Genomic DNA, 25,665 nt, shown 5'->3' with positions numbered 1-25,665 from the left:
ATAGAGATATGAGCTATAACAAATTTGCCAGTCAAATCTGAAAAGCCACGTTTTAGTAATGAATGAGGTCGCCCACATGGTAGTAAGAAAACAGTAAAGAAGGACTCTGGAAAACATTGGCGCTAAAGTAGAAAGCAAATTAATATAATATAATATAATATAATATAATATAATATAATATAATATAATGTAATGTAATGTAATATAATGTAATATACATGTGACTCTTGAACAACTCGAGGGTTAGAGGTTCCTACCCTCCAAGCAGTCGAAATTCCACGTACAACTTTATAGTCAGCCCTCCGTATCCATTGTTTCGAATCCTCGGATTCAGCTAAAAGTGGTGGATCATGTAGTACTGTAGTATTTACTATGTTAAAAAATCAGCATATAAATAGACCTGTGCAGTTTAAACCTGTGTTGTTCAAGAGTCAACTGAAATATTACATATATAAAATAGTATAATATAATAAAAATATTAGTACCTAATATGCATTGAGGTTTTATCTTGTGCCAAACACTCAGTAAAATGCTTTAAATGAACCAGCTCTTTTATCCTCTAAACTTTATGAATCAGGCACTATTGTTATTCCAATTTTACAGATAATAAAATAAGCAGAGAGAAGTTACATGAATTGGTCAAGGAGACACAGCAAAACTGGGGCAAAGCCAAGTCTTAAACCTGGATTATCAGAGTCTATACTTTGAACTTTTCTTTCCTAGTTTGTACTGTTTTTTAAGATGGAATTCTATACAACCTCTCACATATTTTCCTTTATGACTTAATGAAATGATGTGTTATATTAACAAATAACCAAATGATGAAACATTCTTTCATTTTTTCTATGAAACCTACTTGGGTATAGTGTATTAAGTTTTTTGGTACTATATTGGATTCACTGCTTGCTTTCTCTTTTGTACCTTTTTTTCTTTTTTAACAATTTTTACTTCTATATCTGTAAGACTGGGTTAGTTTCTGTTTGTTTCTTTTCCTAGATTATGTTTGTTAATAGGGATTCTGGGAATGTCTTTAAGCCTTACTCATATTTGAACACATTAAAAATTGGAGCAAGTGATCATAACCTAACCAAGAGAGTATGTAGGGGGTTGTTGTTATTTTGCTATAGTTTAATTGGTTCTTGGCTGGAAATTTTTTTAACTTTGGGCTCAGGTCAGAGAAAGAATCAGTAGAGAGGTTGACATTACAAGTGGGAGGAGAATTGATGACTAATATAGGTACTAAAGAGACAGCTAGATAAAGAGATAACGTGAGGACAAATGTTAATCTTAGGATGAAGGTGTATATCTTTCAAAAACAAAGGAAACCAAAAAAGGAATGAGGATGCAGAGAAATCAGCTGAAGATTTCAACCCCCTGCAGCAAAAATGGAATAGGAAGCGGGAAAATTATCTACTTATGGACATGGGCATTTAACCACTTCACTCATTCAGGAAAAAAAAAAGTGAGATAAACAACCAATGGCACTTTCAGAGAAAGGCAAAGAGAGATCCTCGTTTTGAAATACAGTGTTGTGCATTTCAAGCACTGAACATATAACACAATTGTTACCAAAGCAGAAATGCAAAACTTGGAAGTTTACTCTTCTCTCTCAAGAAATTTCATGCTGCTGTGGTGCCTTTCTTATATTTGGAAAATGAGTAATAATCGAGCACACATATTTGAAAATTAATAAGTTGGTGTGTGTTTAGTTGGTGATTTTTGATGATCCATCATAAGTGAAAGAACATGACAACAAAAAATTAGAGAACAGCAACCAAAAGGAGCACATCAAATATTCCAAACATAAATGCAGATGCTTTACAAAGGATCAATTATTTTTCTTTTTTTTTTTTTTTGCGGTACGCGGGCCTCTCACTGTTGTGGCCTCTCCCGTTGCAGAGCACAGGCTCCGGATGCGCAGGCTCAGCAGCCATGGCTCACGGGCCCAGCCGCTCCGCGGCATGTGGGATCTTCCCGGACCGGGGCACGAACCCGTGTCCCTTGTACCGGCAGGCAGACTCTCACCCACTGCGCCACCAGGGAAGCCCTATTTTTCATTTTTAACTACGATTCTACTTTTGTTCAAAATAATAACTATCGATTATGCCTTAATTTATATCTATGCTGTGCAATACTGCAGCCACTAGCCACATTTAATTAATGTGGCTAATTAAATTTACCTTAACTGAATGTAAATACAATTAAATATTCAATAACTCAGTCATAATAGCCTCATTCCAAGTGCTCAATAGCCACATGTGGCCAGTGGCTACCACACTGCCCACTGAAGAAATAGAGTATTTCCACTGACCAAGGCAGCTTTAATGTCTTCTTCAGTTAAACTAAACTTTAGACAGGCTGATTCCAGATCCAGATTCTAGGTCTTGACCTCCCTTTCCTTAGAGCCTATTTTGAGAATACTTGCAATTGAAAATTCTTACTCTGCGCCTTTGAGATGTAAATCAATTTAAAAGACTCTTGTCAGTTTTACAACCCAAGAATATGTTTCTCAAGGACTTAAGAATCATCCCTTTGCAATCATCAAGGAAGATAGCTTCTCCATCTCCCAGTGTTTGGGGGAAAGTAGGAGGGCAACTTCAGTGGGCGCCTCAGTCCTATAATAAAGATATGAGGAAGTTAACTTTTCCCTTTCTTAAAATGATTTAACAAATGCACGTGGCATACACACCTCCACCCCCAGTCTTAAAATCATCCTGCTCTTTATCTCAGTGGAGCTGAGCTCAGACTGAGTTCCAGCCTCTCTTCCCTTGAATAAAGTCTTCCTTGCCTGTTTAATATTATGTGGTGAAATTTTTTGCTCTGACATCATTAAAGTAAAAAGTTGTATTACAGAGTGGGGATCTATGTTAAAGAAGAGTAAAGGAAAAATATTCTGTTAAAAATTGGCTCATGTTAGAACAGTCTTGCCTGAATTTTCAAGAGAAACTCTCTCTTCTTCCTATGTGCTTTCATGTTCTTTACAAAGGAATACTCATGTCTAGAGAAGAAAAAAGAAATTACCTCAAAATTACAAGGTATCCTGGTCTAGCGACTTAAGAATAGCAGGAGCAATTGTTCTTTATGCTATAATTTTACACTCTATTTTTCAAAATAATATTAGTTATGAGAGATTATAAAACAGAGATAACACAATTCACCCCTCAAGCTTTGGAAAAAACAGTAAATCTTTTACCTGAGGTGTCAACTCGACAGCTCCAAACTTGCCATCTTAAAAATGTAATTGATGAGGGCTTCCCTAGTGGCGCAGTGGTTGAGAGTCCGCCTGCCGATTCAGGGAACACGGGTTCGTGCCCCGGTCCGGGAAGATCCCACATGTTGCGGAGCGGCTGGACCCGTGAGCCATGGCCGCTGAGCCTGCGCGTCCGGAGCCTGTGCTCTGCAACAGTAGAGGCCACAACAGTGAGAGGCCCACGTACCGCAAAAAAAAAAAAAAAAAAAAAATGTAATTGATGAGTGAAGTCAGAGTATTTTTTTTTCTCTTTCTGTGTCTGTAGAGTAAGCCAAATAGAAGTAAATTTTTAAGTCAGTTAAGGTAAGATTATTTATTTTGGTCTGTTTCTTGAAATGAATTCAAAAATGAATAAAGAAAATTATATAGAAATTTGTATACAAGCACGCAGTGCATGTATATACACATGCATACATCTACAGATATGTATTTATATAATTTATTAATTTATATTTTTATGGAGAAGAAGGCATTTTTACAGATACAGGTTGTCGAATGACAATTGATATTATCATCATCACATGAAACATACCCATCATATATCATTTAATATTTCTGGGTTTAGTTTTTTCACTCTGCAAAGAGAATTTGAAAACACTTGTGTGACAGCCTATATAAAAACCTATTCTATTTCTATATCCCGATATTTCACAGTTATCTGGCCCACACCTATTTTTCCCTTATATTATTTCTATTGATTTACAAAATGATACACAATAGTTTGTATCAAAATAATAAATCTTTTCTATTTCAAATCTATTTTAACTTTCTTAATATGTAAGTGACATTGCTGTAATTGTGAATACAAGTGGCATAACTAGCTTTGAGAAAAATTCATCCTATCTTCTTAAGTATAAAACCCACATGGTGGAAGCCAAAGCTAATGGCTATTCAGAAGGAAGCTGACCTGTTATAGGCATTTGATGTAACCGAGGCATCAATCAATGTTATTTACAGAGGCAACAGGGCTCATCGACTGGTCCATCAAGTAGTTAAGTGAAAAGAGGCTGGCTAATAAAGTGTGTAATGTATTTTTTAAAATATTCTGCTGACAAAAGTTATTCTCACTACCTGTATATCTAAATAGGTTAAATATATTAATGAAATATTCCAGGTCATTTGGTAACATTATAACATCTTACATAGACACAGTATGGCATCATTATAAGACTCATTCCTCCAGTAAGAATTAGTCCATTTATGAGGACATAATATTGATTTACTTTTCCTAGTGCATCTTGACATTAAAAACTTGACCCTTATCCATAAATAGGTGATATATTGAGGAAACTATAAATATGAATAAAGGACAAACATACACGTGTATAAAAAGTTAACATACTTACATTAACATTATGTTATAATGTAAGCATCTAAGTCCCGATTAAATCACAGCTTGGCTTTGGATGTTTAATAAACATTACTGTAGAATATAACAGGAAGAAACATAAGCTTCCAGAAGTCAATGAAGAATTTAACACATGAGTCAGACAGCAGAAAACAAAAGGAAACAAAACAAACAAACAAAGAAACAAAAACCCTAGGCAATGAAGTATAGGCCAGTCCTATATGATTACAAAAAAAAAAAAAAAAAAAAAAACCCTTTCTCCAAGTTAGTATTCATTTCTCCTTTAGAAGAGACTGAGTTCTCAGGTGTCTTGTTAAGGATGAGAAATCTTGTGACAAATCCACCAAAAATGTTCATAGATGTAGGCTTGATCCTGCTAGCGGTCATTGAGAAAACAAAAAACAAACAAACCACCACTTTCCTATTCCCCTTTATTTGGTTTTCTTCCTCTTAAATTCATGTCCTATTTCTACCTTCACCTATGAATTCCCTGCTCTAGTCATTGAAAGTATTTAAACCCTTTCGAGTTAATTTAACCTAATAAAGTTAAACACATTTTATAAGGTAGCTTCTGGTTGACCTGGAAATCCCCTTCAGTTTTGGTTTCCTTAATATTTGTTCAAATGGTCTGTTGCATAAATTCTTTGCCTGGGTTAGAGACATGATTCTGGTCCAACTAAAGAATGTTCATTTATTAGAGATCAGAAGAAATATCTCAATAAATAAATTTATAAATAAAGAGCACTGGAAATTAAATTGAGATTTGCCCTAGGTTTTACATCAAGGTAGGATGGGAATGGGTGCAAGAAAAGACCTCTGAGGTTCTGATATCATTAGAAAACTTCTCATAGAGGAAAGATTTTGTGAAGATATATATTAAATGTCCTCAGTTAAAATAAGTAAACCACATTGTGTTTCTCTGTTTATTGCCTTATTAACTACTCTCATAATATTTTCCTCTAACTATACTATTAATATATCACCAATCCCTTAAGTAGTAGCTGTTTGTAACCTATTAGCACTTGTCTATACTATTAGAGAAAGACACCTCTTGGGGACTCTGGCTTACCTTAGCCCCAGAGTCTCTTGCAGCAGACTTGTGGTCACATATGTGCTATGTGACACAAGCACTTCTGGCTATCACTAACTGATCCAGAAGTAAACACTTGCTTGAAACTGAGCAGTTTCTTTTCTCCCCAGTGTTTAAAATTTGGTGCAGTGATATCCTAAAATTAAGATATCCTGGTGCTGACTAATGTTAATTTAGTACTCTGAAAAGGGTTTTCCAACCCTTATTGCTTAAGCTTCTGTCACTGCCCTCATCCAAGCTCTGCTTGAATCCTGGTGTTCTGACCCTTCCCTTGACTTCCATTTTCCCAAGTTTGATTTCTGTTGTTTATTTAAAAATAATGTATGTGGTCTAAAAATGAATATCAGATTCTTTTTCTACATAATTGTGACCCAAACTAAATAAGTGTAGTTGAGAAAGAAGAAAACAAAAGGTACTTAAGCTGAGAAGAATTGACTTACAGCAACATGATGATACATACCTGATGATGTGAGAAATAACATTTCACATATTGAAGTAGATAGGAGACAATAGATCTGCTTATGTGGATAATACTCCAGAGAATGCTCCAATCTATTGAATTGTCTACAAATGGATAGGGGCACAAGACGTTTGCACTGAAGGGATGGTGCATTGAACACTGGGGTGATCTTGTGTTCACATTATGTTTTCAGAACATCATGATCATGAACTCCTACATTTGAAATATATTCACGCACATATACGGCACATGGGTGAGATCAGGAAACGGTATTACTTTAGGTCAGCATAGAGTAGTTTTAAACTAAAGACTGGGGGTATGCATCACATTTTAAATTGATGGTGCAGAGAGATGAGTGCCATGATGTATGAATTTGTCTTTATCATCTTTGCTTTTAGATGAAAGGATAATTTATCTATGAAAGAAGGAGAAAGATAAATTTACTATGAGACAAATATATCCATATGCATTCAAATATAATGAAATTACAAAACACAGTAAACCCCTATAATTCCTTTAGTCATATACAACAATGCATATTTACTCTAGGGAAATGGTCTCAGCCTTATTCTTTATTGTGATTTGATTTGGTTTTCTACCTGACAGTATTAGACTTCAAAATCTTGGAGGAGCAGAACTGCATTATCAATCCAGCTAAGGAGTTAAGAAAATAATAAAATAATGCAAAAATATTAGGCAAAAATGTATCTTATACAATAAGCCAGAGAACAACAAAGTAATGGATAGTTACATCAGGAAGAAATTGAAATCACTTTACAGTATGATATGCACTAAAATAATTGAAATTAAATTAACCTGAGTAGTAGAGTTGACAGCAGACATAGGCAACGAGGTATATTCTTTTGTGAATTCACATTTATAGAAAACCTCTCAGTTTCCAGGAGTAAAAAAACAATTAAAATATTTAGTAATTATTTTCTCCTATAACAAGTGTTATTTTCCAGAAAACATCAAGAACAGAGGCAGAAAAAATACTAACAACAAACAGTTGATAGAGTTTAGTGCAAGAATGTTTGAAAGCAGTGTGGTCCTAATTTGAATCAACATCTAATTAGTTCATTTAATTACTCCATGCCAAGAGTAATTGATTTCAGTCTAAGAAAGAAACATTCTACTATAGGGATAAAAGTAATTTTGACCCTTTAAATTGGAAGCTGGGCAAAGGTTGCATTGAAAAAGTGTGCAACATGACTGAGGTTTTATCTTCTACTTGAACTCTTGATTCAATAGCCTCCCCACAATTATCATCACATTAAACACCAATGTCATTTAGACCTCGATTATAAAATACTCATATTATTGAAACAACTTTCACACCATCTATACAACAAAGTATCATGAACAGATACAATTAAGGATTTGGATACTAACGTTGTTAGCAGCTTTTGGGTCAAAAAACTATTAGCTATTCATAGGTTATTATTTTTATGAAATACATGGTGTGATGCTTTATTCTCATAGAGGCAAGAACTGGTGGTTTTTTTTGTTTTTTTTTTTGTTTGTTTTTTTTTTTTACCACATTGCTTCCTCTTTGAATCTGTGAGAGGGAGAAAAATCCTCCCTTTGCACTAGTTTTTACTTCTCTACATCTATCAAATGTTTTCTCTGATGAAGAATCATTTATCCCCACCCTCATCCTGTCCTTAAATGCTTGATGTTAGAATGGGGCATTCTAACATCAAGCATTTAAGGACAGGATGAGGGTGGGGATAAATGTACCATGAAGCAGTTTCCTGGGGTGATTTTATTCCAAGACTATGGGAATAAAGAAGTTGAACCTGGTCTAAGCAGCATTTTAGGCAGTTCAGGGGGCTCCTTTTATTTTATTTTTTTAAATTTCTTTTCTTTCTTTTTTTTCTTTAAGGTGCACACTTTATTGAACTGGTCTCAAGTCAGTGCACAGGTGAGTCCTGCTGCTTCCGCACCTCAACCTGCTCCCAGGGGGACCAAAAGCCTTCATACATCTCAAGGTGGGGGAAACAAGGGGAGCCATGATGGCTGGCCATTCAACATAAACAAAAAGAGCAAGTGTTAAGGCAAAGATTTTTTAAAAAATTGGATTACATAATTTACACAGAAGCAATGCTATCACCCTCGCCTGTGTGGATTTAGGCAAGGACTGGCCCTTCTCCTAGTGAGAAGTGGGGTGGCATTGGGGAAAGCAAGGGACTTTCTGTAACATGCAGCTTATGATATTTGGAACGACGATTTAAAAAAAAAAAAACAATGTAAAATCAAAGTCCTTGGCCACTTTGCAGAACTTTGGGGTGCTTGCTCCAACCTACTGCTGTCACATTTGATGTCAACATTCTCAAGGACCTCTATGAAAAAACAGTGTTGTCTGGTGGGACCACCATATACCCGGGCATTGCCAACAGGATGCAGAAGGAGGTTGCTGCCCAGGCTCCCAGCATGATGAAGATCAAGATTATTCTGCCCCCTTGAGCACAAATACTCTGTGTGGATGCGCATCTCCATCCTGGCCTCACTGTAGAACTTCTTGCATCTGTGGATCAGCAAGCAGGAGTATGAAGAGTCTGGCCCCTCCTGTGTCCACCTCAAAAGTTTCTAGGTGGACTGTTAGCTGCAATAAACCCTGTCTTGATAAAACCTAAAACACAGAAAATGAGATGAGATTGGCATGGCTTTATTTTTTGATTGTTTGTTTGTCCTATTCTATTCTGTTCCATTCTATTCTATTCTTTTCTATTCTATTCTATTCTATTCTATTCTATTCTATTCTATTCTATTCTGTTCCATTCTATTCTATTCTTTTCTATTCTATTCTATTCTACTCTATTCTATTCTTTATAGGGATTTACTCAGGATTTAAAAACTGGAACAGGGAGATCCTTTTAAAATATGGAGACCTGAGGGACCTTCAAGACAGTGGAGGAGTAAGAAGTAGAGATCACCTTCCTCTCCACAAATACAACAGAAATACATCTACATGTGGAACAACTCCTACAGAACACCTAATGAACACTGGCAGAAGATCTCAGACTTCCCAAAACTCCCCATGTACCTGGGTAGGGCAAACGAAAAAAGAAAAAACAGAGACAAAAGAATAGGGATGAGATCTGCACCTCTGGGAGGGAGCTGTGAAGGAGGAAAGGTTTCCACACATTAGGAAGCCCCTTCACTGGCGGAGATGGGGGGTTGGGCGGGGGAGAAACTCCAGAGCCACAGAAGAGAGTGCAGAAACAGGGGTGCGGAGGGCAAGCAGAGAGATTCCCGCACAGAGGATCGGTGCCGACCAGCACTCACCAGCCTGAGAGGCTTGTCTGCTCACCCGCCGGGGCAGGCAGGGGCTGGGAGATGAGGCTCGGGCTTTGGAGTTCGGATCCCAGGGAGAGGACTGGGGTTGGCTGCGTGAACATAGCCTGAAGAGGGTTAGTGAACCACGGCTAGATGGGAGGGAGACTGGGGAAAAGTCCGGAACTGCCTAAGAGGCAAGAAACCATTGTTGCGGGGTGCGCGAGGAGAGGGGATTCAGAGCGCCGCCTAAACAAGCTCCAGAGATGGGCATGAGCCGCAGCTATCAGCGTGGACCCCAGAGACGGGCATGAGATGCTAAGGCTGCTGCTGCCACCACCAAGAACCCTGTGTGCAAGCACATGTCACTATCCACACCTCCTCTCCCAGGAGTCTGTGCAGTCCGCAACTGCCAAGGTCCTGTGATCCAGGGACAACTTCCCTGGGAGAACACACGGCAGCCTCAGGCAGATGCAATGTATGCTGGCCTCTGCTACCGCAGGCTCGCCCTGCACTCCGTACACCTCCCTCCTACCCCTGGCCTGAGTGAGCCAGAGCCCCCGAAGCAGCTGCTCCTTTCATTCCATCTTGTCTGAGTGAAGAACAGATGTCCTGAGGTGACCGACGTGCAGAGGCAGGGCCAAATCCAAAGTTGAACCCCAGGAGATGTGCTAACAAAGAAGAGAAAGGGAAATCTCTCCCTGCAGCCTAGGAGCAGCAGATTAATTGCCACAGTCAACTTGATGCACCCAGCATCTGTGGAATACCTGAATAGAAAACATATCATCCCAAAATTGAGGGGGTGGAGTTCGGGAGCAACTGTAGACTTGGGGTTTGCTTTCTGCATCTAATTATTTTCTCATTTTATGTCTATCTTAGTTGAGTATTTAGAGTTTATTATCATTGGTAGATTTGTTTATTGATTGGGTTGCTCTCTGCCTTTTTTTATAATATATATATATTTATTTTCCTTTTTCTCTTTTTCTGAGTGTGTATGTTTCTTTCTATGATTTTGTGTGTATAGCTTTGCTCTTACTACTTGTCCTACAGTTCTGTCTGTCTGTTTTTTGTGTTTTGTTTTTTTTTTTCTTTTTTAGTAAAGTTTTTTGCTCTTAACATTGGTGGATTTATTTTTTGGTTTGGTTGCTCTCTTCTTTCTTTTTATTACTTTAAATTTTTATTATTTTTAATATAAATATTTTTACTTTTTGTTTTAATTATTTTATTTTTCTTTCTTTCTTTCTTTTTTTCTCCCTTTTCTTGTGATCCATGTGGCTGACAGGGTCTTGGTGCTCCAGCCAGGTGCCAGGCCTGTGCCTCTGAGGTGAGAGAGCCAAGTTCAGGACATTGGTCCACAAGAGAACTCTGGCTCAAATTAATAATGAAAACTCTCCCAGAGATCACAATCTCAACACTTAGACCTGGTCCACTCCATGACCAGCAAGATACAATGATGGACACCCTATGCCAAACAGCTAGCAAGACAGGAACACAACCCCACCCATTAGCAGAGAGGCTGTCTAAAATCATAATAAGGTCACAGACACCCCAAAAGAAACCACCGGATGCAGTCCTGCCTACCAGAAAGACAAGATCCAAACTCATCCACCAGAACACAGGCACCAGTCGCACCACCAGGAAGCCTACACAGCCCACTGAACCAAACTTAGCCACTGGGGCCAGACACCAAAAGACAATGGGAGCTATGAACCTGCAGCATGCCTAAAGGAGACCCCAAACACAGTAAGTTAAGCAAAATGAGAAGACAGAGAAACATACAGCAGATGAAAGAGCAAGGTTAAAACCTATCACACCAAACAAATGAAGAGGAAATAGGCAGCCTACCTGAAAAATAATTCAGAGTAATGATAGTAAAGATGATCCAAAATCTTGGAAATAGAATGGAGAAAATATAAGAAACATTTAACTAGGACCTAGAAGAACTAAAGATGAAGCAAACAATGATGAACAACACAATAAATGAATTTAAAATTTCTCTAGAAGGAATCAATAGCAGAAAAACTGAAGCAGAAGAATGGATAAGAGACCTGGAAGATAAAATAGTGGAAATAACTACCACTGCTCAGAATAAAGAAAAAAGAATGGAGAGAATTGAGGAAAGTCTTTGAAACCTCTCAGACAACATTACGCACCAACATTCGAATTATAGGGGTTGCAGAAGAAGGCGAGAAAAAGAAAGGGTCTGAGAAAATAATTGAAGAGATTATAGTTGAAAACTTCCCTAATATGGGAAAGGAAATGGTCAATAAAGGAGAGGAAGCACAGAGAGTTCCATATAGGATAAATCCAAGGAGAAACATGCCAAGACACATATTAATCAAACTATCAAAAATTAAATACAGAGAAAAAATATTAAAAGCAGCAAGAGAAAAACAACAAAAAACATAAAAGGGAATCCTGATAAGGTTAACGGCTGATTTTTCAGCAGAAACTCTGCAAGCCAGAAGAGAGTGGCAGAACATATTTAAAGTGACGAAAGGGAAAAAATTACAACCAATATTACTCTACCCAGCAAGGATCTCATTCAGATTCAATGGAGGAATTAAAACATTTACAGACAAGCAAAAGGTAAGAGAATTCAGCACCACCAAAGCAGCTTTACTACAAATGCTAAAGGAACTTCTCCAGGAAGGAAACACAGAGAAGGAAAAGACCTACAACAACAAACCCAAAACAATCAAGAAAATGGTAATAGGAACGTACATATCGATAATTACCTTAAATGTAAATGGATTAAATGCTCCAACCAAAAGACAGAGACTGGTTGAATGGATACAAAAACAAGACCCGTATGTATGCTGTCTACAAGAGACCCACTTCAGACCTAGGGACACATACAGACTGAAAGTGAGGGAATGGAAAAAGATATTCCATGCAAATGGAAATCAGAAGAAAGCTTTGTCTCGTATCAGACAAAATAGAATTTAAAATAAAGACTATTACAAGAGACAAAGAAGGTCACTACATAATGATCAAGAGATCAATACAAGAAGAAGATAAAACAATGGTAAATATTTATGCACCCAACATAAGAGCACCTCAATACATAAGGCAAATGCTAACAGCCATAAAAGTGTAATTTGACAGAAACACAATCATTTCAGGGGACTTTAACACCCAACCTTCACCAATGGACAGATTATCCAATATGAAAATAAATAAGGAAACCAAGCTTTATAAACAAGATGGACTTAATTGATATTTATAGGACATTCCATCCAAGAAAAACACAATACACTTTCTTTTCAAGTGCTCATGGAATATTCTTGAGGATAGATCATATCTTGGTCACAAATCAAACCGTGGTAAATTTAAGAAAATTGAAATTGTATCAACTATCTTTTCTGAACAAAACATTATAAGACTAGATATCAATTATAGGAACAAAGCTGTAAAAAATACAAGCACATGGAGGATAAACAATACACTACTAAAGAACCAAGAGATCACTGAAGAAATCAAAGAGAGAGTCAAGAAATACCTAGGAAAAAATGTCAATTAAAACATGATGACGGAAAACCTATCAGATCCAGCAAAAGCAGTTCTAAGAGGGAAGTTTATAGTAATACAATCCTACATCAAGAAACAAGAAACATCTCAAATAAACAACCTAACCTTACACCTAAAGCAATTAGAGAAAGAAGAACAAAAAACCCCGAAGTTAGCTGAAGAAAAGAAATCATAAATATCAGATCAGAAATAAATGAAAAAGAAATGAAGGAAACAATAACAAAGATCAATAAAACTAAAAGCTGGTTCTTTGAAATGATAAACAAAATTGGTAAACCATTAGCCAGACTCATCAAGAAAAAAAGGGACAAGAATCAAATCAATAGAATTAGAAATGAGAAAGGAGAAGTAACAACTGACACTGCATAAATACAAAGGATCATGTGAGATTACTACAATCAAATATATGCCAATAAAATGGACCACCTGGAAGAAATGGACAAATTCTTAGAAAGGCACAACAGTCCAAGACTGAACTAGGAAGAAATAGAAAATATAAACAGACTAATCACAAGAACTGTGATTAAAAATCTTCCAACATGCCCAAACCCAGGACCAGATGGCTTCACAGGTGAATTCTATCAAACATTTAGAGAAGAGCTAACATCTACCCTTCTCAAACTCTTCAAAAATATAGCAGATAGAAGAACGCTCCCAAACTCATTCTATGAGGCCACCATCACCCTGATACCAAAACCAGTCAAAGATGTCACAAAGAAAGAATACTACAGGCCAACATCACTGATGAACATAAATGCAAAATCCTCAACATAATACTTTCAAACAGAATCCAGCAGCATATTAAGAGGATCACACACCATGATCAAGTGGGGTTTATCTCAGGAATGCAAGGATTCTTCAATATATGCAAATCAATCAATGTGAAACACTGCATTAACAAGTTGAAGTAGAAAAATCATATGATCATCTCAATAGATGCAGAAAAACCTTTTGTCAAAATTTAACACCCATTTATGATAAAAACCCTCCAGAAAGTAGGTATAGATAGAACTTACCTCAACATAATAAAGGCCATATATGACAAACCCACAGCCAACATCGTTCTCAATGGTGAAAAACTGAAACCCTTTCCTCTAAGAGCAGGAAAAAGACACTCTCACTGCTCTTATTCAACATAGTTTTGGGAGTTTTAGCCACTGCAATCAGAGAAGAAAAAGAAATAAAAGGAATCTGAATTGGAAAAAAAGAAGTAAAGCTGTCACTGTTTGCAGATGACATGATACTATACATAGAGAATCCTAAAGATGCTACCAGAAAACTAGTAGAGCTAATCAATGAATTTAGTAAAGTAGCAGGATACAAAATTAATGCACAGAAATCTCTTGCATTCCTATACACTAATGAAGAAAAATCTGAAAGAGAAATTAAGGAAACACTCTCGTGTACCACTGCAACAGAAAGAATAAGATACCTAGGAATAAACCTACCTAAAGAGACAAAAGACCTGTATAGGGGCTTCCCTGGTGGCGCAGTGGTTGAGAGTCCGCCTGCCGAGGCAGGGGACACGGGTTTGTGCCCCAGCCTGGGAAGATCCCACATGCCACGGAGCAGCTGGGCCTGTGAGCCATGGCCTTTGGGCCTGCGTGTCCGGAGCCTGTGCTCCACAACCAGAGAGGCCACAACAGTGAGAGGCCCACGTACCGCAAAAAAAAAAAAAAAAGACCTGTATGAAGAAAACTATAAGACACTGATGAAATAAATTAAAGATGATACAAGCAGATGGAGAGATATATCATGTTCCTGGATTGGAAGAATCAACGTTGTGAAAATGACTATACTACCCAAAGCAATTTACAGATTCAATGCAATCCGTATCAAACTACCAATGGCATTTTTCACAGAAGTAGAAAAAAAATTTCACAACTTGTATGGAAACACAAAAGACCCCGAATAGCCAAAGCAATCTTGAAAAAGAAAAACAGAGCTAGAGGAATCAGGTTCCGTGACTTCAGACTGTACTACCAAGCTACAGTAATCAAGATGGTATGATACTGACAAAAAAACAGAAAAATAGATCAATGGAAGAGGATAGAAAGCCCAGAGATAACCCATACACATATGGTCACCTTATTTTTGATAAAGGAGGTAAGAACATACAATGAAGAAAGACAGCTCCTTTAATAAGTGGAGCTGGGAAAACTGGACAGCTACATGTAAAAGAATGAAATTAGAACACTCCCTAACACCATACACAAAAATAAACTCAAAATGGATTAAAGACCTAAATGTAAGGCCAGACACTATAAAACTCTTAGAGGAAAATATAGGCAGAACACTATGACATAAATCACAGCAAGATCCTTTTTGACCCACCTCCTAGAGAAATGGAAATAAAAACTAAAAGCAACAAATGGGACCTAATGAAACTTTAAAGCTTTTGCAGAGCAAATGAAACCATAAACAAGATAAAAAGACAACCCTCAGAATGGGAGAAAATTTTTGCAAATGAAGCAACTGACAAATGATTAATCTCCAAAATTTACAAGCAGCTCATGCAGCTTAATATCAAGAAAACAAGCAACCCAATCCAAAAATGGGTAGAAGATCTAAATAGACATTTCTCCATAGCAGATATACAGATTGCCAACAAACACATGAAAGGATGCCCAACATCACTAATCATTAGAGAAATGCAAGTCAAAACTACAATGAAATATCACCTCACACGAGTCAATATGGCCATCATCAAAAAATCTACCAACAATAAATGCTGGAGAGGGTATGGGGAAAAGGGAATCCTCTTGCACTGTTGGTGGGAATGTAGATTGATAAAGCCACTATGGAGAACAGTATGGAGGTTCCTTAAAAAAGTAAAAATAGAACTACCATACGAGCCAGCAATCCCACTACTGGGCATATACTCTGAGGAAACCATAATTCAAAAAGAGTCATGTACCACAATGTTCATTGCAGCTCCATTTACAATAGCCAGGACATGGAAACAACCTAAGTGTCCATCAACAGATGAATGGATAAAGAAGATGTGGCACATATATACAATGGAATATTACTCAGCCACAAAATAAATGAAATTGAACTATTTGTAGTGAGGTGGATGCACTTAGAATCTGTCATACAGAGTGAAGTAAGTCAGAAAGAGAAAAACAAATTCCGTTTCCTAAAAAATATATATGGAATCCCCCCTCAAAAAAAAAATATGTTTCTGATGAACCTAGGGGCAGGACAGGAATAAAGATGCAGACTTAGAGAATGAACTTGAGGAGAATGAGAGGGGGAAGGGTAAGCTGGGACGAAGTGAGAGAGTGGCATGGACATATATACACTACCTAATTTAAAATAGATAGCTAGTGGGAAGCAGCTGCATAGAACAGGGAGATCAGCTCCTTGCTTTGTGACCACCTAGAGGGGTGGGTTAGGGAGGGTGGGAGGGACACACAGAGGGAGAAGATATAGACATATATGTATATTTATAGCTGATTCACTTTGTTATAAAGCAGAAACTAACACACCATTGTAAAGCAATTATATTCAAATAAAGATGTTAAAAAATAATAATAAAATAAAATAAAATATGGAGACCTGCAGAGGACTTCCTTTCCATCTGTAAAGGATAATGCAAGTGGTCTCAGTTCTGCAGGTGGTGGCATCAGCTTCTTATATCACAGTAAACATTCTTTAATTACTACAGAAATATACCTAATTTTAATTCATCACCTAATTCAATTACATAGCATGTATTTTCTTTCTAAAATTATGCATTATTTTAAAGTATCACATACTAAACTCCATCATGTTTTAACGTATGCTTCTAGGGTAGATTCCATAAGTGTATTAGTCATCATTTCATTTCACATAGAGCCATGGCTGACTGAGTGCAAATTGATCTTTGTCCCACTGAAATCTTAAGGGCAGAAGAATAAAATAGGAATATCCTACTTTGCAATGCCACATAATACTCCCTCTAGGTTGCTTTACATTTTGTTTTATGTTCTGTGATTCCTAATGTTGCCTTTAAAAAGGTTTCTGCTCATTATCAGATAATATAAGTTAGTTGTAAAACTGTGGAATTGACAGAAAACTATCATTAACTCCATTGCATATTATATGTACTCATGTATATATATGTGTTCCTTATTATATTTTAGGACTATTCAGTGAAATCAAAATTAAAATGTTTAATATTTACTCTTGCCTCATGAATATATTCCTATTTCATTAAGTATTTTTAAATGTGAATTTTAAGTACTGAATAGTATTTCAATATATAGGTATATCATTATTCATGTAACCAATTCCATATTGGAAAATCAATTTCCATGTATATATTATTATCATTATTATTTTGTAATTAAATGATAACAGAAAAATCAAATTGTAATATTGTGTATCTTTGATGACATTTGAAACACAATATACAGTTTATCTAAGATTCTATAAAACATTATGTCCATTTGACATTGTACATTCCTTTTTATGATGCTTCCAATTCTCCCACATTTAAACGTTTGGGCTGTTTGCACTGAACTTAGTCAGATGACTTATACCTTCAACCTCTTTTCTGATGGTCTTCTTTATGCCTTTGCTATAATTGAAACCTGGCTCTTCCTCAATGACATTCCATCCTGTAAAATATTGTTAATTATTTTTCATTCAACATCTCTCTTACCATTGGGTCTGGAGATGGAATCATTGTTCTCCTTATTGCTTCCAGACTATTCTCCTTCCTTGCTTCCTAGAAGTGCCCTCCTTATAGTAATTGTTAACTGATCCCCAAATCACAATTGTCCACTCCTCAATTTTAACTTCTGTTTCACCACCATGATCTCCAACACCCCTGACATAACTCTTGTTGATTTCTCATGCAATATAGATGCCATTTTCAATAATATGACCAACAAGCTTCCTTTCTTCCAATGTATAGTCAAATGTGAAGAGCTCAGAATTTTGATAAGATTTTCTAGTTCCAAAACCTACCTCCACCATGATGTAGTTGTGTGTCCTTGGGTACATTACTTAACCTCTACGTGTCTCAATTCCTTCATCTGTATAATAGATGCATGTAACTCAGAGCTTATGTTTTTATATGTTATACTAGTGGTGTCCAGTGTGTAGTACATTTAATAAAGTTGTTGCATTTAATTAAAATGTTTCACATTTTGCTTTCCTATCCAAACCACTTAAACCAGTGGTCATACCCTGTTTCATTAATGATATTTTAACCCTCCATAATCTCAGTTTTAAGACTCTCACTCTCCAACCATCACAAACTTCTTTTTCCACTCATTGCCTGTAGTAACAACTCCACAGTTCTCTGTGCCAACTCAAATCCTTGGGTCTATTGCTTTGCTCTGTCACTCACCATTTCTATGTCCTAACTTCTCGACTTACTCATTTAAATTTCCCAGGGTCAGCATTAAAATCAATCTAGCGGTTTCTCCCACTATTTCTTTGCCTCTCTCAAGTCCTCATACTTACCTGGCAAAATACAAACCTTAGTAAACACAACTTTCCTTTTCTTCCTCACCTGTATGAAGCTGAATATAGGTGAGGGAAAAACACAACCACACTGACAGATCTCATTCCAAACTCATGGCCACTAACCTCAGAAAATTTTTTTCCCTCATCAATCCTCATCAATTTCCTTAGTCCATTTACTCTCTTAATTCCTTAAATGACAAATTCAACCCCCTTCTCTCTCTTAAAGCCTATGACAACTATTCCACTGCTATTGATTTTGCTTCTCCCCTCACCAGAGAATAACAAAGCAATTAAGGAACTTTCTACTATTTCCCATCTCTGTTTCCAAAATGTATTTGTATTTGAGCTCATATAATTTTCTCTCCTTTGTGTAACTGTGGTTAAATCTGTACTTTTATCTGTGACCACCTGTTGTGTTATGTCTACTAGATCTTATCTCTTCTCATCTATTTATGGATATTGATCCACTCTTTTCCTTTATTTCTTTTGTTTCACAGTGTTGCCCTCACTGAGTAAGCAAACGTGCTATTATATCTCCTACTAAAAAAATGTCTCGGCCAACCACCTCTTTCCCATTAATGACTTTTATCTGCTCCTTTCTCAATTAAGATAATTATTTTCAAAACTGTTGAGAGCGCTATCTTTACTCATTCTCTCCATTTCTTTCTATCCACTCTCTTTTCAACACATCCCATTTAGGTGTTTCCTCACCTGTCTGCTGAAAATTATTTTGTCATTTTTAATATCTATTTTCTTACTTTATTCATCAGCAATATTTGACAGAGTATTAAAATCCTCTTTTATAAAATATTTTCTTTGTTTGACTTTGATTATACTTAACTTTCTTCATTTTTTACTTTCACGTACTGCTTCTTCTTACTTTATATTTTCCATCATCCTCCAGATTCTCAAAGTTGGAGCTCCCTGCAACTCACAGCTCAGACTTTTCTCCCCCATATCTTTAGTTATATAAACCTCTAAAAGTCCCTTAAATGTTAATGAATTACCATGTATCTCTTCATCCTGGAATTCTCCCTGATGTCCAGATTCATATAGCCAACTTTCCTCTTAATATATCATTCAAATATATAATAGCTACCTCATTTAGAGCATGCTCAAAATGGAACTCCTGTCATTTCTTCTCTGAAACTACTAATTCCTCAGTAGTCACACTTAGTACACAGCAATTCCATTGCTGCAGTGGTCCAGGTAATAAACCTGTAGAATTATTTCTGACTCTTTCTCACCTCACATTTACATTCAAAAATATCTAAATTTTCACAGCATCCTACTATCGTTATAGTCAGACATTAGCAGCTAGGAGGTGACAGCTGTGAAAAGACAAGAGGGAGTAGTCAAGTAACACCCCAAACATCTGGGGACCCTCCCCTGACCCTGCCCAGAACGGGTGAAACTATGGTCGTGAGGTGGGCAAACTTATCTTGATAAAGAGGGGGCACAGTAACACGAGGGAACTTACCCAGGCTGCGCAAACCCAGACCAGACAGGCGTATAACCTATAGTAAACCCAAACTCATTATACCATCATTATAATAAAATCTACATGTGGTTTTGTCCCCACCCCCACCCTCACCCCCCTCCCCATAGGCGTTTCTTAGAGAATCAAAGGTGAGAGCATGAGCAATAGTGAATTTGTCACATAGCTCGGGACCGTCAATCAAATAATGACCCCTGTCACTCACCCCACCTCCCGGCAAAATGCTCCTTAAAAATTCCCTTAGGCCTGCACAGGAATGCTGCTTTCACTTCGCAGAAACAGCCCGCTTTCTCTCTCTGAGAGCGTACCTATGCTTAAATAAACTTTGCTTTGCGCTTACGCCTGAAGTGGTAGTCTGCAGTTCTTTGCTTGCTACCGCGAGGACCGAGATTGCTGGTCCGGGGCTTCCGTTGACCTCCTCAGTTGAAGCTATTGTGACACAATGCAGCCAACCCGTTAACACTACCTACACCAGTACAATCCTAATTCACCCACCACAATCCCCTGGATTATTGTAATAGAAATAATCTATTACATATACTACATATTGCCCCACAGGGTTTCCTCAGCATTACAGAGTGATCTTTCAAATTCTGAAGTTAGATACTTTGAATTTTATATTCAAACTTTGCCAGTGGCTTTGTATCTCACTCCCATAATTATAGTGATAAAAGCCGACCTAAATTCAAAGTATCCAGACAAGACACAGTCTGGCAACACTTTAACTCTGGTCTCATCTTCTATTAATATCTTTTCTTTGTTCCAGTCTCCTTGGCTTTGTGCAGACTTCAGGAATTGTCCAGCCTGAAGGTTTGTGCGGTTGCTGTTTCCTCTGCTTAGAAACTGAGTTCTGGGTATTTGCATGGCTTATGTCATCTTTTTTAGGGCTTAGCTCAAATGTAATCCCCTCAGTGATGCCTTTCTCAATCTTTCCCGATACTTCATATTTTTTTTGCTGAATAACACTTTACCGATATTGGCAGAAAAAAAATATATCTTTTATATCTAGTGTATAGACATAGATATATATTGAGGGCATTTTGTTTGTTTTATGCCCTAGAAAGATTACTGGCCTATGTCAGACATATACAAAATGTATTGTTGAATAGGTAATATATAAATAAATATTGAAAGATTGTATTAAAAAGGGTAGTCTTAATCAGTAAAGCAAACCAAGACATTACATGGTTAAACCATATATGGTTAAACGTGAAAACTACTCAAACATTATTTCACATATATTGCTCTTTTTATTGCATGTATTAATTTCTTTGTGCATATTCTATCAATGCTTTGCCTCAATTTTTGAATTTAAATTGGTACAAGAAATTTAATAATTCACAATATATAAATTGAATATATTAGTTCAAATTCAATCATAAATGTAACTACATCTATATAATGCACATGGTATTTCTGTATCAATATCTAAAATTTGACTTACATATTACAGAAATTCTTAAGGTTCTGTCCATAGCAAAACATACACAGTAAGGTGACTAATTACTGAAACAATTTTCCTGGGTAGATGCTAAGAAAAATTTTTAAATACTGGTTATCTCGTGATAATGGAATGTACTCAGGATGGGATTTAGAATTCATAAACCAAAGTAGAGACAAAAAAAAAAAAAAAAGGGAAAGAAATGACATAAAACATGGAGAAACAAGTAAAATACAAGGTTAATAGACAAGCTGCTGAACTATAGATCTGTTTTCACCTGGCCTGTGTTAAATAAATCAGGATTTTAAAATTCATACTAATCAACATCTAGCATATATTATGACTAAATATATATTTACATATATGCAAATATTTAGAAGAATCCTTATTTACAAATGTCTTTTTTTTTCATGGTTTTTAACACATTTTTGCAAAATGTACACTGACAAGTTCTAAAAGGAATGAACATTGAATTATTTTGTATTAGTTCTTAGTGTTTGCAGTGTAGCTGAAAGAGAAGTGACGTCACTGGACATGCTTGGGTCATATACGTGAATATCATTCTTCAGTTCCTCATTACTAGAAAGATCTGAGGACCCTGTTACCATGTATGATGGCTTCCTCAGTGCCTCTTGTTTGCGATTCTGAATTGAGTCAATTTTTTTCCTGTCTGTTGTGCCCTGGGACTGTCTGTTTGGTGTACTACATGGCACACTCAAATCATTTCATGTTGCACTGCCACGATTCCTTAGACGCTCTCCTCCCTGTAAACAGTTACCCTACTTCAACATTCCCCTTAGACTGTGTGCAGGAGTAAGCTGCTAGCATCCATTCTTATACAGATCTCTTTAGTTTCATTTTTTAATTCAAGTACTGTCTTTTTACTGTAGCATGACATCTGAGTTAAACAGCAAGGCCTGTGGGCGAAAATGGGGCTAGAGACACAGCACTTAAAACTTCCTCTGTGACACATAAATTAAGTGCATTTTTTCATGTTGAATGGTTGACATACATATATTGTATATTACAAAAAACATGGCACTTAACCTTGAAAAAGATCTGCGCTTGGTTTATAGAAATGAGCATAAGCGGGGTTGTAGCTTGTGAACTATTATAAAGTGGTGGAAGGAGAGTCATCTGATTTAGACCGATAGTTGTAACACTGAATGTGAATGGGTGAGCTTATAACACATGCAGTGAACTGAGGTCCCTGGGGATATTGGAGGTATACACATGTGTGTGTTTTATGTATTCTTATATGGTTCTTTTCAGGTGGGTTCAAATTTGTGTTCACTTGACGTTTCTTGCGGATAAAATTGTATGTGAACAAACTCAAAATTGAAATGCAAATTGTTTTTGCATTGTTCCCTAATATATCACTTATTTTGGAACAAAGTCTATTTTACAAAGCAAGCATTGTAACAGAATAGACTGTAGTGATTTCTTGTATATGTGCCTGTATTACCATTGAAAGGCTGGGTTTTAACCACATCTTGCTTCCAAAATAGGGATTTCTGAATGACTGCTAAGTTCACACAAACAATTTATGTTAATATAAAAAGTAAAGAATAGAAAAAATCTTGAAAAAAACAAATTATAATCAGATCACACAATTTACTTGGTGGGATAAACTGCTCCTGAAAACAAGTGCTGTTTGGTATCTTAGTAAACACAAATTGTTTACTACAGGATGTACTGGGGTTTAGAGCTTAGAGTGGAATCAACATGGGGAAAACAGACTCAGCTGTAGGAATCGTTGAAAAAAAAAAAAGGCAGTAAGGAATTCAGCAGGTAAGGCATGTGGATAGGCCACAAGTCCCATGAAGGATTTGCTATTAGGATGTTTGGGCTGATAGTCTAAAAGAGTCTGGATATTGGCCAAAGGGTATAAACTTCCAGTTATAAGGCAAGTAAGTTCTGGGGATCTAGTGTCAACACGGTGATTATAGTTAATACTGTATTATACACGTGAAAGTTGCTGAGAGAGTAGATCTTAAGTGTTCTCACCACAACGAAATGGCAATTATGTGATGTGATGGAAGTGTTAGTTAAAGCTATGGTGGTAATCATTTTGCAATATATAAATGTATCAAATCAGCACATTGTACACCTAAACTTACACAAAGTTACATGTCAATTATATCTCAATAGAGCTGAAAAAGAAGAAATATAAATTTAAAATATTCTTTTTTTTTTTTTTGTGGTACGCGGGCCTCTCACTGTTGTGGCCTCTCCCGTTGCAGAGCACAGGCTCCGGACGTGCAGGCTCAGCGGCCATGGCTCACGGACCCAGCCGCTCCGTGGCATGTGGGATCTTCCCAGACGGGGACACGAACCTGTGTCCCCTGCATCGGCAGGCGGACTCCCAACCACTGTGCCACCAGGGAACTACTCATGTGAAAATATATGTCATATGTACCTTAAAAAATGATAATAAAGACCAGAGAATTAGAGCAAAGAAAGGTAATAGCACAAATAAGCAGCTGCGTCTGGAAAATGCATCAATAGTTATGTTTCTAAGAAAACAGCCCTATACTTGGGGTGATCTCCAATTCAGAGGGTGAGTGAAGGATATGAAGAAGAACAGTAAAAAAAATATAGCTGGACATTAATCTAATATGTCTGAGGTTTTAGTCAGGGTCTCTTGTATAGGAAATGTCAGAGTCATTTAGTTCTTATATACATAGTTATAAGGGAGGGTATTAAACTAGCATAGATTATGGTGGAATATTGGAAAAACAAATTCACCTTAAAATACTTGGGGCTTAAACTAAAGGACAAAAACAAAACAATTTTCTTCATGGCATATGCTCAATATGCATCAATCAGAGGGAGATTTGTGTTCTAAGTCATCAGGGGGACAGGTTAGTGGAGACCAAGGTCATCTTGTGGACTATCTGGATCACATGATCTTCTTGATCAATGGGGCAGTGGGAAGAGGGCAGTGAAGGGCCTGGCACCACCAGATCAGTGCTTTGGCCTGGAAATGAAACACACTATTTATATTCCAATCCCATTGGCCAAAACCAACATGACACTTCCTCCCTCAATTAGAGATAGAAAGAAAATAGAATATTATTGGGGATAAAAAAGGAGAGAAAAACCAGATATGACTGAGCTCTAGAAGTCTTGATATCTGTATCATCTGTACCACGGATAGGGACTGCATGTCAGGAAAACGCAAGAACTCATTTATCAACACTGGCAAAATCTAGAGCTGAATAAGCTGTGAGAGTAAGAGAAACACTTCCAAACCTCAGGGAATTCATTCATTCATTCATTCACTCACTCACTCATTCTCTATCTAAGGATAAACCACATTTGTAAACTAACACAGGCCTGAAACTGCATGCTGATGAAGAGCCTCTGAAATAACCAAGCTCCTCTCATTTAATCTGTACTATGTCATGATGGTCACGTGAGTGTTGGAGCACTTTTTTTCTGTGGAACATTAGCTTTTACTGGAATTTGTGGTTATCACAGGTGGCCATTTTAGACATTATAGTTTCAGCCTTTTTTTTTTAACTAATCCTTAATGAATAAGTGTTTAATATTTTATAACAGTTCATAAAGAAATTTCTTCCTTTTAAAGCATTATTATAATAAGGTAAGTGCTCCTGGGTTAACAGTCTTAAAGATAATTCCAAAACACTTTTAGAAGTCCATTTGTAGCTAAACAGTGATATTTAGGTTAAAATAATTAATATGGAAAGCTTTACATATTTTTTTTTTAGTTTTTTATTTCCCTACTTATGACAAGTACCAGCCAAAGGCTCATAAAGTAATATTCCATGTGTTTTTCTTTTTATATTACTCTCATGATTTACATGTTGCACTATGGTTTTTTGAGTAAATTAAAGTAATAAACTCCTTTTCCTGCCAAGAACTACTTCCTTTCTTCTGCTATATGCTTCAACAGCTTATTCAAGTAAAGTTTATGACTAATTAGAAAAGCCACATGCATTTGGAATTAATGTTGTCAGTTTGTATTAGTGTATATTTAAATCTCTGATCATGTTATGTGGTTAATATTGCAAGGCAGTCTAGTTGAAGTAGAGCATATGTTTTGATCTCTGCACCATGAAATGAATAAATGGGGTTTTCTTTAGAATTAAATAATCATGCATAATAAATATTCACATGCTATTTAAAATACATTTTGCTGATATATGAAAGTATTAAATATTAAAAATTACATTAAATAATACCTTAGTTAGATAAGATGTTGATGTTATAGAATTAGATACTGGTAGTATACAACTAATAGGTTGTCATATTTGCATAGTTTAAAGGCTGAAGTAATATAAATCT

The sequence above is a fragment of the Tursiops truncatus genome, chromosome 3, assembly GCF_011762595.2.
Source record: "Tursiops truncatus isolate mTurTru1 chromosome 3, mTurTru1.mat.Y, whole genome shotgun sequence".
In the NCBI taxonomy this organism is placed as follows: domain Eukaryota; kingdom Metazoa; phylum Chordata; class Mammalia; order Artiodactyla; family Delphinidae; genus Tursiops; species Tursiops truncatus.
Note: the sequence above shows the minus strand (reverse complement) of the source record.